Genomic DNA, 19,176 nt, shown 5'->3' with positions numbered 1-19,176 from the left:
TTTCTCCAAAGGTTTTTTCTCCATTCGGTCACCCATGGAGTTTTTGTTCCCTGCCACTGTTGCCTCTGGCTTGTTTAGTTTGGGACACTTCATTTACAGCGATATCATTCACTTGATTGCAAATTATTGCACAGATACTATTTAAACTGAACTGAGATGATGCCATCATTAAATTCAATGATGGATTTTCTTTCACTGTCATTTTGCATTATTGACACACTGTTTTCCTAATTAGTGTTGTTCAGTTGCTTTGACACAGTCTTTTTTGTTTAAAGCAGTATATAAATAAAGGTGACTTGACTTGACTTCCATGTGCAGTAGGGTCCCTCAGGGTTACTCCACATGAGTAAATGTCCCTTTACCCCCCTCTGGGAGGAGGTGACTCCGCAGTGAGTCCTCTCCCGAATGGAAGGGCATGCTTTTTTCCAGTTTTATCCAAGTCTTACTGTCTCAGTTAGATATGTAACCGCCATTCCCTGGAGGAGGGAACAGAGATATCACGTCCCCTCGCAACAGTTGCTGTACTACCACTGAGCTGCTGGGTCACGAGCTCGGCTCCTCAGAGAAAGCGTGAATTAATGTGGTGCACCTGCTACCTCTTATACCCACACTGCATGGTGTGGCAGCCAGATACGAAATCCACATGCTAAAGTCCATTGGCTTGATTAGTTTCACTCAAAGTGTATTGTTCTCTCTGTTGAGATCCCAATTTGTCTGTCATCACCCACGTGACATCTCTGTTCCCTCCTTCAGCTTCAGGGAACAAAGGTTACATATGTAACCGAGATGTTTCCATAAACTGTTTTTCCCATTAAACAAAATGAACAAAATGAATAGTAAATTATTATTTATTTTTTCAACATGCAGTCCCAAGAGTACATTAATATGCAAATTATATTAATGTGCTGTTGGTTTAGCATGTTGAAAAAAGAAGTGCAATAATTGGAGTAATAATTGGCCAGATTTTCACAATAATATCTAATATTCCACAAGAATATTAATATACAATTAATATTTTGGTTTGAAACAAATTAGGAGAATGGCGTTTATGCTAATATTACTCTGTTTCTCTCTTAGGTCACCACAGCCACCAGATCCAGTCTGTATACAGATCAGAGGGTCACTGCAGTCACCCTGATCCAATACGTATCCAGAACAGATGGTGGATCAGCACCTAGAAAGGACCTCTACAGCCCTAAAAAGACAGCAGAAACCAGGACAACTAGAGCCCCAGACACAGATCCCCTGTAAAGACCTTGTCTCAGATGACCACCGGGACAAGACCACAAAAAACAGATGGTTCTTCTGTACAATCTGACTTTGCTGCAGCCTGGAATTAAACTGCTGGTTTCTTCTGGTCAGAGAAGAACTGGCCCTCCAACTGAGCCTGGTTTCTCCCAAGGTTTTTTTCTCCATTCTGTCACCGATGGAGTTTTGGCTCCTTGCCGCTGTCACCTCTGGCTTGCTTAGTTGGGGTCACTTCATTTACAGCGCTATCGCTGACCTGATTGCTAATGAATGCACAGACATTTATTTAAACTGGACAGAGATGACATCACTGAATTCAATGATGAACTGCCTTTAACTGTCATTTTGCATTATTGACTGTTTTCCTAATGAATGTTGTTCAGTTGCTTTGACGCAATGTATTTTGTTTAAAGCGTCACATAAATAAAGGTGACTTGACTTGACTTGAAACATTTTCTTGAGATATTGATTCATGACAAACAATTTGAAAATGTATCAGATTTAAATTATATTTACAAAATATTTTGAGGATGTACAATTAAATAAAATGAATCACTAAATTAATGTCAGTCATTTTAAAGACCAAGCAGATGGAGTGGTCTTGGAGAAACTTCCAAACATTTGGTATCTCTGAAAAGCCCTGAATGTGCTCTGTACTGGACATCCAGATTTAAAACGTGAGATCTCAGAGAAATTCACTAAAATACAATATCCACCACAGAGAGAAAAACTTCATAGCTGGGTTTCAGGAGGATATGTGTGTGTAAAATGTGACAAACATATACAGGTAAACTTATTGTTTTGTGTCTTTAACACAAAATATAAAAAAAGTAACCAAAATTAAGAGATGGGTAGCCAAGCAACAAAATAAATAAATAACTCAACTATCAGAAACAGTGAGTATTAAATATTTCATTTATCATGTTCAATTCCCATTACCTCCACTGTCATCTTACACTAATAATTTAATAACACTGCTAAATGTCATCTTTAGCAAATCTCAAAATTAAGTTTTTCTTATTGTACATTGCAAGGCTGTGATGCCTAAACTTGTAGCATTTAAAGTCAAGTTTAGTTTTTAGAGTTTAGCCAACCCAAATCAAACACACTTGAACCAGATAATCGGTCTTCCGTTACACTGCCTCAGAAGTCTGTCTGAAATCAGATTCATGAGGTACTTATTTGCAAAATTGCTGCCTGCAAAGTCATTGCCTCATTCGGCAGCAAGGCAGCAAGTCAGCTACCTAGGTTTTCGGATGCAGCCGTAAAATCACAGGCCAGGTGAAGCAGGTTGGAAATAAACATTGCAGGACAGTGGATGGAGTAAAATGAGTGACACCTGCAACACTCACTGGTTTTGAGTCTCAGGGAGGAGCTCCGGAAGGATAAAAGGAGGAATAATGACAGTAAAGGACGAGAGAGGACCAGGCCAGACTATTTATGTTGTTTTATGCAGTAGTCGCCCATGAGGGGCTGCCATTTTTACTTTTGTTTTATTTATCTATTTGATTATTAAAGATTTTTTTGTTATGTTTAAATGTTTGCCGGTTCCCATCCCCTCTTCCCGATCTACAAACTTTGTTACATTCCAATCCCACATTTAATTATTACTAAGTAAATAGATGTCATAAATGAATAATCTTTATAATCCTAAATATACATTCTCTTCTAAAATGGCATGAGATGCTGGTGAGAATTAAATTTGCACTCTTTGACCCAATATTCAAATACTTCCTATCAGTATCCTACAAGCGTGAAATAAGATTTCCAGTGGTGACTCATAAAGTTTGATTCGAGTTGGTGGTAGAAGTGGCCCACATTCTTGTAGCAATAAAGAAAAAGTCCAGGCATGAAATACACACTTTACATTTATAAAATCAGAATATTGATAACTGCCTTGAGGGTTTTTTTTTTTTTTTTTTTTGTCTGTAGACAAAGAAGAAATGACAAAAAGGGATTAAATTGTGCACGCTTGCATACACTGTGTTCATACTTAGATATTTTAATAACCTCTTTGGGCTATTGCACCAATGTAACGAGAAAGAAAGCGATGACACAAAAAATAAAAAAGTGAGTCTGAGACTAAAATGCATGAATAAACGGAGAAACTGAGTGGAACCAGGGGCGCATAAAGGTCTCATGCTTTGCAAAATTAGCACGCTTTTCCACTCCCGTCCATTAGATAACAAAATTCATGCCACACAGGGCTCAGCAACCCCTCCTTTTTCACTTATCCTCTCTAATCCCTGTCGATAAGACACAACTCGCATACCACTTTCATTATGCTGTCATTTCAGAATTCCCCTCTGGATTACTTAACTAGCTGAAGTGGATACAGGTTATCGTTTATTATTTTTGACAGCCTCAAAATAATCTTATAGATTTCCCTCTCTGATTTTAGTACAAGGTGAGGGGCAGAGTGCATACACATTATCAGCCCACCACACTATTAGATTATACTCACAGACACCAGAATCCTCCAGCGGTGAGACAGAAAGATCCCAATATTGTTAGAAGTGTATAAAATGAGATGCAAAAAAATAAAAAATAAATAAATAAATATATATATATATATATATATATATATATATATATATATATATATATATATATATATATATATATATATATTAGGGGTGTAACGGTTCACAAAATTCACGGTTCGGTTCGATACGATACACTGATGTCACGGTTCGGTTCGATACGTTTTAGATACAGCAAAATGTAAAAACATCTCAACTTTTCAGAATGCCGCAAGCGCACCGCGGGTCATGTGACAAGAACTAACCAATCAGCTTCATCCTTTCCCGTAACAACGTTGAGAGCTCAGCCAAGATGAAGGATCAGCTGATCATAGTTGTATATGGATTGCAATTTTGAAATAAATTTAGTAGCAGCGCTACTGCAAGCGATTTTTAGAGCTGCAAATCCATTTATCCTTCGCTGAAATTTCCGCGTCTCATGGAGAGAGCACGTCATTGTTGCTTAGCAAAGACAGACGCCTCATGAGCGCTTCTGCTCAAGCGCTTTGGAAAGGAGGAGAAAGACGCGCTTAGCGTTTTCCATGCGTTTTTAGGCACGATATGTGAACGGCCCCTAAGGCGCTCGCTCACTCAGCACGCGCTGAAGGCTCGTTGCAAAATGTCGAATGCCTTTAACAGACCAGAAATATAAGATCCTAAAATAACCAACAGGTCTGGTGTTTGGGTTGGATTCCCTGTAAGCTATAGTTTCTAAATGCTGCAGGGATAGTTTGCTGCGTGCATGTTTCTCCTTTTTTTCGTCTTTTCCCAGATAGTACTGACGCATATATCCCAGATATTCCCGCTGGTGTTTTTTTTTTTTTTTTTTTTTTTATTCCCGCTGGTGTACCCTGTCATGTTGCAGATGCGACATACCGTTGTTTTTTTATCCACCACTCTCTTGCCATCACCATTATAGCTTAAAGGGAATCCAAAGTGCACCCAAACACCAGACCTGTTGGTTATTGGAGGATCTTCTCATTTCTAGTCTGTTAAACGCATTGCAACGAGCCTTCAGCGCGTACTGAGTGAGCGAGCGCCTGCTGAGTAGCCTAACATAAACATATAAGATGGTGTTTTTTTCTTCTTCGGGAGTGTCAGGGGCGTTGCCTGTTACGTTGTTTGGGTTATTGGGCTACCTTGTTGAACGCATATCATTATATTTCTCTCTCTCTCTCTCTTTTTTTTTTTTTTTCAAATATAATTAATTACTCCAACGAACCGTTCGGTATACATAATGCGTACCGCGTACCGAACCGAAAGCGTCGTACCGAACGGTTCAATACGAATACGCGTATCGTTACACCCCTAATATATATATATATATATATATATATATATATATATATATATATATATATATATATATATATATATATATATATATATATATATACACACACACAAAACCTGTTTTAGGTTGTAGAAGAACAGGGCCTTCTCCTCTTTAGCCTTTAAGCATACAGTGGATTAGAATAATCTCTCTTTTGTGGAGTGTTTACTGGGCTGAAGACTGAACACTTCAAAATGTCAAACCTCGGTCTGTAAACCAGCTGGTAATCCCCACTGAGACTTTTCTACAACAACAAAAAAGAAAAGCAACAGCAGAGTTAAATTGCTGACTAACTATTCAGGAATGACAGGACAGGACTGAAAACTGAAAAACCTGTCAAGTGATGTGACATGTAAGTCTTCATAAAAAAGGATTATGGATTGAAATTTCTGTAATATTTGTATGGTACATATGTTTAGCTACTTTTTCATTTGTTCTTAAATGCATCTTAAAACCAATCTTGTGTTATATAACAAATTATGATGCAGATTCCTTTTTATCTCGAATCAATACAGATTATGTCTATATTATGATTGCATAAGGACCTGTGAAGTGTGTGCATATAGGAAAAGTTTTTTGTCAACAGTAAATTGGTGCATTATTGTAGCTAGTTGTACACGATTATAGAATTATAAAGGTAATAGGGTCAATACAGGCTGGTCTCATGGGAAGTTACAAAAAATAAAAATAACTTAAATTACGTCCTAGATCAGACTTCTGCAGACAGTTATAAAGTCCGTATAAGAAATTGTTACATGTGTTTTGAAAGGTCAAATTTTAATTTGATATCATTTGAAAATATTTTCCTTTATTTTGGACAATTATGTCATTGTTTAATAACATGCTTTGTTTTCCAGATTCATACATAAAAGTTTGCGCAATCTTTAAAAGTGAATTACCATGTGCTTGGTAAAATGACTATTATTGTATGTACATAAGTCTCAGGGTGTGCACCCTGTCAGTGTGAGTGAATTGATTCTTGTTTAATTAGGTGAGATCAGGGGCTCAAAGGGGGCCAAAGAGAAACCTGTACCCCGTTCTTTCTCCTCAATAAACACTTTGGCACCACTGTTGCTTTTGATGTGTGCTTTGGCTCTTCGAGGCTGGCTTTGGAATATGTTCTTGGGAGACCCACAGTTACTTGCCTCCAGGCAAAATCTCAATTCCCAGAATCCGGCTCCTCTTTGATGGAATGCTTTCGGGAGCAGCTAACCACCCCCAATCCCTGCTCTGACTTACCCCTCATCTCACTCCTTCTCTCCTCTGTGGTCCCTCACTCTCTCATCCATCTCTCTCAGAGACATTCACCCAGAGAACTGACTGACTGCCTACATGTCAACATCAGTTTCTCCATCAACTTCATCAGAATAGATGATAGCAAGTCAACAACATAGAAAAAGTGTATCATGTGTTATCCATGTCCAGAAATGTCATATCAGACTGATTTCAGCTATCTGCTTTTAAGTATGCGAACTGGTATTACAGAAAAAAAAAAAAGAAAAAAAAAACTAAACAGAAAGCTCTTTGGGACAGAAAACATTAATCATAATATGTTTTAAATATATTAATTAAATGTAAATGTAATGTCAGTTCCAATGAATTACGAATGTACCAAATCCCTTTATGTACTCAAATACATAAATGTGGCTTTTGTAGTTGACATAAATAAATGTTAGATGTTATGTGTAATGTATGGTCTTGGTCAGAGGGTTTTGATTGGCTTGTTTTCTCCATTTACATTTACCTCTGTTTTGGTAACTATAAATGTGCTGCTGGGTACACTGGTTGTTTTGAGCTACTGTATGACTGTTTTCTTTGAATTTGTGCATGGATCTGGTTTATACTTCAGAACTTTACATGTAATTTCCCCCATCTCTTCTCATATTCACAACTGTTCATATATACAAAAATACATACTTTGGGTTATTGTCACAGAAGGCGAGAAGCTTAAATATCCTTTGACATGTACACTTAATATCAGCATCATATATCTATTACATGCATATATCATAGCAAGCCCTTTTTGTTTTACGCTAATAGTTTTAATATGCTGTATGTTAACAGCATGTTTTATGGTAAATTAATTTTGATCACCAAAATAATACACAACCATTATCTCATTGGGTTTTTCTTTCTGACAGAAACATCAGTAGTGTGTGTGCCATAAATTTGACTCTACTTGACTTCACTTGTCGGCCACACATGCAGTCAGATCCTGCTTAAGAGATTAGAGAGTGATTTTCAACTGTGGAAAGAATCAGTTACTGCATCAATTGATGGGGAGCCCAGAAGGTCTTTTTTAACATCTTATTTTCCCTGTATATTGATTATGTATATTGATTTGGAATAACCCTACAGGAGGCACAGTTCTCCTTTTCAATGTTTACGTTAAGGTCTCACTTTGAGGAGTATTCCCCACAGGCAGAATTCTCTTCTGAATAAGCTTGTCATTTCATTTCTCATTCCAGGATAGATGGCTGTACTACTGAAATAATGCAATAACAATTAGACTGGATTCATACAGTAGAAGGAGTGATCATTTATAATCAGGTGAATCTTATTTATTCATCTTGTATAATCATTATGAATCTTTAGAAAATAAATGTGCATAACAGGATTTCTTTTTTCCAAATGAAATCCTAACATATTATATTAATTGCTTAATGTTTTAGTCATGTAGTTAAATTAACATTTTAAGTTTTTATTCATTTATTTTTCAGTAGACACTTTTTTTATTTAAATTTGTGCTTGTAGTTTCAGAACCATCTTAAACTTTTTTCTACCCATTTTTATTGAGATTTTGTTTTTATTTTTATACCCATTCTTGCTCTTCCAAAGTTCACGTCCATATTTAATGTAAGTTATGCATCCAATACTGTCAGTGTTACACATTTTGTGTACCAAAAAAAAAAAAAAAAAGTTAGAAGTTACTTTCATATTAGCATAAACAAGCACACAACAACCTGTTCTAAAGAGACAGTTTCGTTTTTCCTAGTAAAACGTGACTGCACCGTCTCAGGAAGGAGCGCTGGTATAAGGCAAGGAGAGAAAGAGGGAAAAGGGGGCAGAAGGAAAAAAAAGGGAGGCAGTGTCTGCACTCCGGAAGGGAGGAGTCAGGCACAGGGAAAGGGCAACTGGAGCTCCACACTTAAAATCTTCTTTACCCGAGAAACTCTTCATTTACAGTCTTTACCGCAATAAACATTTATGAATTGACGAGTTTTGTGTTTAGGCTTCAGGTATGTAGCCAAAGACCGGGCGCTAATTATGTGCTGGACTGCCCCTGCCAATCGCACGTAGAACAAAAAGAGAAGACAAGGGAAAAAGAAAAGTCGGCAGAGCAATTTTGGAGTTTAAAGTAAAGAAGTTAAGAGCCTCTGTCTGCAACTAGCGTCGAGAAGAAGTCTGAGGAGAGGACAGAAAAGTTTCGCAACTGAACGAGTAAGTGCAAGAAATGTGTAGTTTTTCAGAGACTCTTTGGTTCCACAAAAGTTTTGCAAACAGAAAAAGAGGGGGGAAGAGTCGTGTAAGACGTGAAATTCGATAGGTACTGCCTGTCTGTTGTAAAAATATTAAATGAAATCACCAGAACTAACGCATTAAAATAGCGTTTATAGGCAGCGTTGGGCTGAGCATTCTGCTTCACAGAAAGTTCAGCAGAGCTGTTTTGCAAACTTTAGGCTCTATTGTCAAACTCGCCCTATAATATGGGCTCTATCGGGTTTGTTAAAATCTTTTGAAAGTGTCCGAATGTTTTATGCCTGTTAAAGTGATACTTATTTGTATTTCAAAGCTGTGTCTCCTTGCGAAAGTTTAAATATTTCCAAATGCTTGTGTTTTTCTTGGAAACAGTCCAGCAGTATAATTGGGGGTCCCTCATCATATTGCAGTGCTTTCCCTTAGCATAGTTTCAAGATCTTAAAAAAAAATATATATTAAGTCTTGCGCATAGGAATTAAAACGAATGGATGTTTGTCATATATTTTTCTCCTCCACCTTTTTTAAAACTAATAGACTAACAGACGTAGTGAACATTTCAAAACAATTATGCGCGAATATTAAACATATTTTAACTATTTAGTAAGTGTAGCCTACGTATAATTGAATATAGAACATTGCAAACTGACGTTTTTTGCAAGCAAAATCGAAGTTACAGCCTGCAGTGATACTGTACTCATTGCACTTTTCCCACCCACTTTGAATTCAATCACTGTTTAAGAAAACTGTTAACATCGAGTATAAATGATTGTGACAGTTTAATAGATGGAAACAAAAATGTTATGATAATGGTGGAAACATTTTTAATATTTTGTAATTATTACCAATTTTGTCCGTTGCCGTCTCTCCGTAAGGGGAAAACTGATAGCCTAAGTTAAATAATTGCATCTGACTCTCTTTTTTTATTATAATAGCCTAGTGCGTATTAACAGATTGTATTAGTGTAAATGAACGCCATTTACATTTGAATGTGTGTAGATAAGCTGTTTGGTTTAAACTTTTCCAAACTTTTAACACACCGAAGCCCAGAACAGACTCACAGCTCGGCGACTTCTGAACAACCGTGTCCCGCCAAACCCCTTCTGACAGCTGGGCGCTAACTGAAAACATAGAATCTTATATTTAAATTCAAAATTCACATTTCAGTATAGCCTATATATATATATATATATATATATATATATATATATATATATATATATATATATATATAAGACGCATTTTAATAAGAAGCACTCATTAATAGGATCAATAAAAGTAAACGGGGTTTGATAGTTCTGCCTATAATATTGTATTTTTGAGGCTTGCTTTACTTTTATTTCCTATTTTTATTGTATTTATTTACTGCATTTGCTTTTTCAATCCATTTTACGAGAATCTTTTCCAAGTGAATTGCCTATATTGAAATCTGTATTATAGCTATGAACGCAGGGCTTTATTCAGCGCACATTAAATTCTACGTGCCACGTGTGTGTAATTTTCTCATACAGTTAAACTGAATTAATAATTTGTTATATTCTTTGTAATATGTCAGTTTTTATCCGATGACCTATGAATTTGCATGCTATGTGTCAACACATGATAAAAGGAATATTTGACTTTTAATCTCTAAAACTGAACATCCATAACATAGATTTATGCATTTTTTTCTGCCTTTAGTTTATGTTGTTATGAAATAAACATTCATTTGAACTGTTAAATTTAAGCTCTGTGATAATAAGGAGTTCTCTGATAAGATATACCTCGTGTGATAAAACATTTTTTTGAGTCTGTGTTTATCTCTGGTTTCTATCTTGCCTTTCGGGAACAAATTTGTACATTGTTGGTTTAGCTTTAAAAAGGATATAAATTGTTTAAAATAAGTGATATGCTAGATGCTCTACATTGGGCTTTGCAAGTAACCTGAATTTAAATACTTATGTTACATTTGTTCAGCATGCAGTATATATTTATTGTTTATAACATCATCCTTAAAAAAAAAAAAAAAGAAAAATTCCATAAATGTGTTGAAGTAAAACTCATTTGCAATGCTTTGATCAAACAGGTTTAATTTTGTGAAAAACACTTGCTTGCACCATAAAATATCCACCACCACTGCCACCGGTTCATTTCAGTATTCAATTCAGAGTCACTCACCAAACAGTTTATCACACTACGTATATGCATGGCTGTATTGCAGAACAGAAGTTTAGCAGGTCACTTTTGCCATCCTCCGCTTTTTCTCTTCCACCATACTGAACACACTATGTCACCAGATAATATGAACAGACATGCGATTATCCTCATTCCACCCCCTCCTTCCATCCAACGTAAATGCATAAAACCCTCCGATTAGGCCTGCAATTGGAATGGGATGCCCATACCCTTCACTCTCAGGGTGCTGTAGCATCCCAAAGAAGTTCTACCTGTCTTTAAGTGCATATGGGGATGAGATGACTAACAGCGGGCATTGAGATGCTAATTTGGATTTGAATAGCACTCTACTTAATGTCCAAACCAATAAATAACAAATGGATGAGAAATGTGTGTGTCTCTGCACAGCCAATTGTAGGTTGCAATCCTAGAAGTCCTCTTGTGAGCTTTTTATCATGTGATGGCTTGTGGTGATTTGTGAGTGATTTGTTATGATAGATTTGTAGTGCATGAAGGTGACTACTAGGCCTTTTGCGCATATGGCATTTAATCAAAAATCCCAGTTCTGTTTTCAGACTGTTGTTTTATTGAATTATTATTATTATTTTTATTATTATTATTTTATATCCAATGCATCTTGCAGTGTTTAGCATTTCTGACCCAAACAAGCAGCCCCTGATTTGAAATTGCCCAGAAACCTTTATTGTGTGGTGCTGTGGCGCTCTGCTTCCACTAATTCCGGTCAACAAATCAGGACTTCCAACTGAAACCTCTTACTTTGATAATCCTCAACTTTGATATGTTTGATATCTAATGAAAAGGACACAAAGAGTGAAAAAGAGGAAAGGGAAATGAGTAAAAGTGAGTAATTGAGAAAAAGAAGCAATGCTCTCCAGCTGTGGGGCGCGTCAGATGAGAAATTGAGTGTTTGTCAGAAGTGTTTGCCCATGTTTGTGTCTCAGTGGAGGGGGTCACTATAGCTTTGTACTATAGCTTGCTCTCAAGCTCTCTCTCCTTTTCTTCACCCCCTTCTAATCCCTAGGCCCAGTTATCCCTTCAGGGCATGCCTCAGATCTGCCTCTATGTCAGGACGATCCCTTCCTTCTTTCTGTTGCCCTTTCTGTCTTTCCTTTTGATTTATCTCCTTTCACATTCTGTCTTCACTGTCTTTTTTTCTTTTTTTATATATACAGTGGCCCCAAAAATGTTTGGACATTTATGCCACACATGGATGAAGGAAATGTGTGGATTTTATTGTATAATGTACAAAATATCACACCAGGACCTTTCTCAGAAGTAACTTTACATATCAGAGCCTTTTTTGTAATTATTTTTTCTATTAATTTTGACTTGTGTTTGTCCCTTCTTTTGATTGTACCACACAGTCGTAAATTGTGAGTATACTAATTCATTCACATACAGCCTACAGTCACAGGAAATGAGCAGGTTTGTACCAAAGTATAAAAGTGACAGTTTGTTTACACTGGTGGGGCTGGCTGCTGGAAACTCAAATTTGACCTGCCAATTAGCCTGGCCATTTACCTTTTTTAATGTTTTTTCAAGAAATTATATACAAGACATTAACTTTATAAAATGTTAAGATAGTCCTTTAACTCCAAACAAGTATGCCTGCTAAACAGCATAAACCAATATGAACTACCACAGAAATTCATAATAGTATTTTTTAGACAGGGTGCTTCTCACATAGATGTATGTGTGTCATTGTTAGTGCTAAGGTTTATTTATTTTGTATTAAAAAAAATTCTCAAGTAGGTGGCTACTTGGTTTTCCCCTTCTATTCACTGTTCTGGTTGAAAAAAAAAATGTCTGTAAACCTTTGTAAAGTTTGCCAACAAGAGAATTAAGTACTTCCCAGTTTGGTGGCAGGGTGTGTTAAGGACTTGTGATGGAGTAGTTGTGTGTGAATGAGTGTGTTATGTTGGTTTTGATGTAAGGTATTTTCGAAACAAATATAAAAACACTGCATATGCACACACATAAATAACAGATAGCCTACTCCCTATTTGTGATTGATGTGTCTTTTTATCTGCGCTGCTGGTCATTAGAGTTACAGGCATCTATATTATAACCAAAAGGAAATCAAGAATAACAGCCCCCCCCCCCTTTACTGATCTTTCATTCTGTCAATATTTTCGATTGTTCTAAAGGATACATCTTACAAATTTTAAACATTTCATAAACAAACAAACAAACAAACAAACAAATTAATAATAAATAAAGAGACAATCTAATAAAAAAAAATTAAAGATAAACTATTACAATTTTAAAAAGGATATTTAAGATTTTAGAGCATTCCACATTCTTTCACATAAAATATGTTATATTAAAGTATACTGTTACATATAAAGTATGTAGTTAAAATAACATTCTACAAATATTTACAAATACATAATTAAATTAAGAAATATAAATAAAAAGGTAAAACAATAAACGGGAAATGATTTTTATTTGTTTATTTATTAATTTAAGTGTTTTAATCATCCACATTTTAGTGAATAAACATTTTACCCCTAGGTAAGGGAAACAAAGTCAAGGGAATAGCTGAATATCAGATCGATATGTAAAAAGTGCCGGCATGTGTTCTCTATAAATCACCAAATTTAACTCCTCTAACTCCCATTTGCCTGTTCTTCATCACGTGTTTTGCACTCTTGTCTGTTCCTTCTGTGTACTTTAATAGTAAATGTCAAAGACCTTGCTATCCCAGTCCCTGAGATAAATAATAACCCTATTTACAAAAACAATAGAGGAGACTTAACTATATGAGCAAATTTCAGGCATGCCTGAAAGACTACTCCATTGTCATCATAGCATGTAAAGACTAATCGCGTTTTCTCATGCAAAGTGTGCTGGTTTTATAGCCGGGGTATAGATGAAGTGAGAAGGAGCGAGAAAGAGTCGTGTGTGTGTGTGTTGGGGGAGCGGGGGGTGTATGAGTTGGGGTCTTTGTTTTAACCATACTCCACAGGGAGCTTTGAAGGGAAGAGAGGGGCTATTGGAGGGGTCCCTCTCTCTGAACAAAGACTAGTTCCTTTCAAGCAAAGATAAAGGGAGGGGGTGGAGGTAAAAGTTTTACACACTACACCCCTCAAGGAGATTTTTGAGTGGAGGGGAGGAGATGGGAGGTAGAGAAGGGAGTCTTTGGAGTCCTCTGTTGTTGATAAAGATAGTCTCCTCAGATTCCCAATATGACACACAAACTCTCCGAGGGTCAAGAGAGGAGATGGAACAGAAGATAATGTTGGGTGATTTGACAATGTGCTGTGGGACTGTAGAAGTGTCAACAAGATGAGATTTTTTTTTTTGTTCTGTTTATACTGTAGCTATTTTATTTACACATGAGAAACAAAAAAAGAAAAAATGCAATGTAATTTGACAATACAGTGCATGTTTCTTCTTCTTTTTTTTTTTTTTTTTAGTTGCTATTGTTGCCAAGCAACATTGGATGTTGTTGTGCTAAAATAATGCAAGTGAAATATCTTGGCCTGATATTATTATTATTATTTTTTTTTAATTGTAGTTTTGTTTGGAATATTATCATGAAAAATATTTAGTTTGTGTCCGTCTACTTAAAATAATCAAAATTCTGAACAAAAATAACTGCTATATTTTAATTCACTGAATTATCCAAAAACATGCTTTTATTGTTTTGTGTTAGTGTATATGTAATATCATAACATTTTGCTCATACTGCCCTCCCCTAATAGAGGAAACATTTAGAGAGAAAAAGCAGGATAAATGTGCACATGAGCAGAAAAGCTCTTGCCATATCACTTGAGAAAGCTGTTTTTATCAGTAGGGCTCAGCATGCTTGGGAAATACATATTTTCCTTGTAGGAGGACAAGGTTACACTTTTCTATGAATTTTATTATTCAGTCACACTTACAACTATAGGTACACACATACACACAGTCCTATTTAGGTTGCTGACTGCTTTCGGCAGACAGTGAGTGTGCCATGTGCCATCGTAAAGGCTCTTCCAGCAGCCGTGGTTTAGAGCGAAAGGTTCCATTTGTCAAAGGTGCTCAAGAGTGCTCCCACTCTCATGCTGCCCTGTAGTTTGGCAGCTACTTGCTGAAGTCATTGTCTGAGAAGAGCCAGGATATTACTTACTGCTCACAGAGAAAAAGACTTGGGGCCCCAGGCAACCAGACTGGTTTATGAATGGGGAATTGGGTTTGCATACTGTGACTTAGTTACTATGACAAAAGAGTGCTTTAGACATGAACTTGACCGGGCTGTCGACCATGTGAGGAACAGAAAGAGAGGAAAACATAAATTGGGTGGGACAGATGTGTGGAAGGGTATGTTAGTCCATTTGATGTGCTTTGTTGTGAATGATAATTCTAAAATATCCAAATGTTTGATGCTGGTCTTTTTGTATGTGGGTAGTTAGCATGACATACGTTTGGGAAGTTGACACACTGCATTTGTGACATGGTGAAACTGAATGTAATTTATATATATATATATATATATATATATATATATATATATATATATATATATATATATATGTGTGTGTGTGTGTGTGGAGTGGAGATGAGGAGATGGGAGGTAGAGAAGGGAGTCTTTGGAGTCCTCTGTTGTTGATAAAGATAGTCTCCTCAGATTCCCAATTTGACACACAAACTTTTAATTTGCTATTGTTGAATCTTATCATAAGTGCATATTAATTACATTAATGAATATAATTCCTTATTAAATTTTTTATTGATATGTATTTAAATGAACATTGTTTATTAATAAATATAATAATAAATAATTATTATATATATATATATATAAACATTTAAATTTGATGATACAGTATAAAATAAATATTGTAATATATATTTAATATATAAAATATATATTTTATATATAAATATATGTGCGTTTATTTGTCTTCATATATCATCTTCTATACATATTATACATATGTATTCTTTTAATTCGTTGTATATGTATTATTTTGTAACACTGTTTGTAAGTCGGGAAGAAGGAGGTGTGAACCGGCGAACATTTAAATGAAACTTTAATAATAAAATAAACACAAAACAGCACGACAGCCCCTCGCGGACGACTGCCATGCACAAACAAAACCAAAACACAAAATAAAACCCAGGCCTGGTCCTCTCTCGTACTTCACTGTCGTAACGCCCTATTTTATCCTTCCGGAGCTCCTCTGTGGGACTTGAGACCAGTGAGTGGCACAGGTATCAATCTCACACCACCGGCCTCACTCCATTCCCACGGCTCTCTGCCCCACCCTCTCGTCACACATTTAATCCTAAAAAAATTTGTTTTGTTTTTTTGAGTGAGGGATGTTCACCATATACCTTTTTTTTCATGGGAGACTCATGATGTGGACGCTGGTGGAAGTTGTTTTTTTTGTTTCAGAGAAAATGTGGTGAGGAGAAAAATAATGTATGTATGTCTGCCCACTTGTGAGAGTTACTTCATGCATATAAAGTGCATGCGAGCAGAACACTGCAGATTCTCATGTGAAAGTTTCAGACTAAACTATATTTCAGTATGTGCACTGGCATTTTACTTGGGCAATGGTATACCTGGCACAGGCATACTGATATTATTTTAATAGGTTTGAATTTGTCCTCTCAAAAAGGCTTAAAAAAAAAGCTCATATGTCAGAAAATGTATGTGTGCCCTTCATCATGTGTCCTGCCCTGTATTCCGGTGTTCTTCCACATACAAAGGGGGCTAATGAGTTTTTATAATTATGTTGGTTGGCTTTTTGTGCAAAAGTCTTATTATGAATGACTCTACTGAACCCGGCTAAAATCTCTCCAACATATCCCAACAAAATCCCCCTCGAAGGATCTCATCCTTTCGAGAAGATAGACACTTCACAGATGATAAAATGTCTTGCAGATTCATGTTTGCAATTATTAATCTTTCAAGGTTTTTATTTTTTTATTCTTTATAATTGCTTGTAAATTAAAAATTAGCAATGAAAGCTTGATGTGGTTCACGCAGCCCAAATAAATATTTGTAATGGCTATTGGTGTGTCTGTTTTTAAAATGTGTTGTGTAACTGCAATTAACCTTCTGCCCCTTTTACATTTACATTTACATTTACATTTATTCATTTAGCAGACGCTTTTATCCAAAGCAACTTACAGATGAAGACATTGGAAGCAATCAAAAACAACAAAAAGAGCAATGATATTTAAGTGCTATAACAAGTCTCAGTTAGGTTAACACAGTACACGTAGCATGGGATTTTAAATAATATGATAAATAAAAAGAAAACAGAATAAAAAAAAGAATAGAGCAAGCTAGTAAGAGGTCTTTCTTTACACATACCCACACACACACACACACACACACACACACATATACAATTGCATAATAAATGAAAAGAAAATAGAATACAAAAAGATTAGAAAGGTAGTTTGATTTTTTTAAGAATAGAATTAGAATAGTGAGTGTTAAAGTTAGAGGGTCAAATAAAGATGGAAGAGATGTGTTTTAAGCCGATTCTTGAAGATGGCTAAGGACTCAGCTGCTTGGACTGAGCTGGGGAGGTCATTCCACCAGGAGCGAACATTTAATTTAAAAGTCTTTTTAAAGAAACATTTTGGGTTCAGTACAAGTTGCACTGTGTGTCAGCATCAAGACTGTTCTAGGAAAAAGCGTAAAAGTTTTTTACAGCATGTTTCTTTTGATTCAAAACTGCAGTTGTTTAAAACCAATTTCTAATTTTTGTTTAAAAAATAAAATAAAATTATATCAAATAAAACATAAAATAAAAATACATTTTAGAAAAGTGAAAAGAATTTGAAAAAAAAAGAATTGTAGTATTTAAAAGAAAAATGCATAGTTATAATAAAATGAATCAAATATTGTATTCCTTTACACAGCATATCCATCTGAAGAAGGAGCAAAAGCTTAAATGTCGAATAAAATTTGCCTGCTGTTTATACGCTAGGCATTCCTGGAAGTGGCATATGTAAATGCCGTTTGTATTGAGACTATGTTCATATGATTAGAGAGTAAGAGGTCAAGATTGAAGTCGAGCAGGAGTGATTTGTCTTGCGCCAAAAGGAGATCAATGTAAAGTGCGTCTTGGATACTCAACAAGCCATGTAAACTCATTAACTTCCTGAGACCTGTCCCTATTTTTACACTCACACACACACATGCGCGCACAATCAGATCAGTGAAATTACTTGTGTAAGATTAGGTTAATGTGTTAATGATTGTGAGTGAGTCTCTAACTTGATTGTCAAAGTATGTGTGGAAACATCGGTTTGTATGCATGTTTGTAAGAGATAGTCAGGATTAATGGGTTTCTATAACTGCATAGATGTTTTGCATTCTATGATAAATTTATTAGTCTGTGATTTATGGATGGTTGCAATGAGCATGATAACACAGATGTGTTCTCATAGTGAATGTTCAGATGTTTGTGTTTGCTTTTTATTTGTACTTAAAAGTAAAGAGTAAAGGTTCTTCAATGGTTCTTAACAGAACTTTAGATTCCTTTCTTAATATTATTATTATTATTATTATTATTTTTTACTTTTATTTATGCAACACATGTAAAAGAACAGAACAGACAGGTCACTGGGGCTATCACATACCATTATGTTGTTCATATACAGTTAACTTCATATCAGGGGTTGCTCTCCCAATTGGTCTCAGAAGAGAAAGAAAGAAAGGGGAAAAATAAATAAATAAATAATAATAATAATAAAAATCCACCTGGGGAATATTTGTCCATAAAGGTTTCAAGCTCCTCTCATAAAGCAATAAAAACAAAAAAAACAAACAAAGAAAAACAGACATTGCAGTCCACTTTCAATAACTCAATGTTCTATCCACACGCCTATACTTTAACCATTTTGACCAGTACTTATAACATTTATCCATGTTTAATCTTAGAGAGTAGGTGAGTTTCTCCATATCATACATATATTTTACAGTCATTATCCATTCTGCTTTTGTTGGTGGATTCTCATGCAACAATTTCTTAGTTATTGCTTTTTACTAGCAACCAATAATAGTTTAAGTAGGTACACTGTAAAAAATGTACTGTAGAATTTACAGGATTTTACTGGCAAAAAAGTTGCCAATAAAATCCTGTAAAAATGATGTTAATTGATGTAAAATATATTACAGGAAATTACTGCAAAGCAAATTACAGTTAATTGCTGTATGAGGAATACAGTAGTTTGTAGTATTTTTTACAGTAACATTGAATTTAACTTGTAGTTTATTTTACAGCAATATTTTGTAATTTCACTAAAGTACAGTATTTATCTGGCAAAAAAGTTGCCAATAAAGTCCTGTAAATATATTTTACAGCATTTATTTGTGATTTAATTAAAATACAGTATTTAACTGGCAACTAAAGTTGCCAATAAAATCCTGTAAATACCCCTAAACACAATATGATGTTGTAATAATTTAAC

At 35.4% G+C, this 19,176-nt stretch overlaps 1 protein-coding gene across 1 annotated transcript in view; it reads left to right on the top strand.

Annotated features, from left to right (window-relative positions):
- Window positions 1-8,172: 8,172 nt before the first annotated feature.
- The window catches only part of LOC127946054 (transcriptional activator GLI3), a 291,286-nt gene continuing 280,282 nt past the window's right edge, over window positions 8,173-19,176 (top strand). Inside the window, exon 1 of the mRNA XM_052542339.1 lies at window positions 8,173-8,544. The gene's annotated coding sequence lies outside the window, so the exon portion shown is untranslated. The remainder of the gene's footprint in view (window positions 8,545-19,176) is intronic.

This window comes from Carassius gibelio, chromosome A24 (genome assembly GCF_023724105.1).
Source record: "Carassius gibelio isolate Cgi1373 ecotype wild population from Czech Republic chromosome A24, carGib1.2-hapl.c, whole genome shotgun sequence".
Taxonomy (NCBI): domain Eukaryota; kingdom Metazoa; phylum Chordata; class Actinopteri; order Cypriniformes; family Cyprinidae; genus Carassius; species Carassius gibelio.
This window is presented reverse-complemented; position numbering and strand designations above follow the sequence as displayed.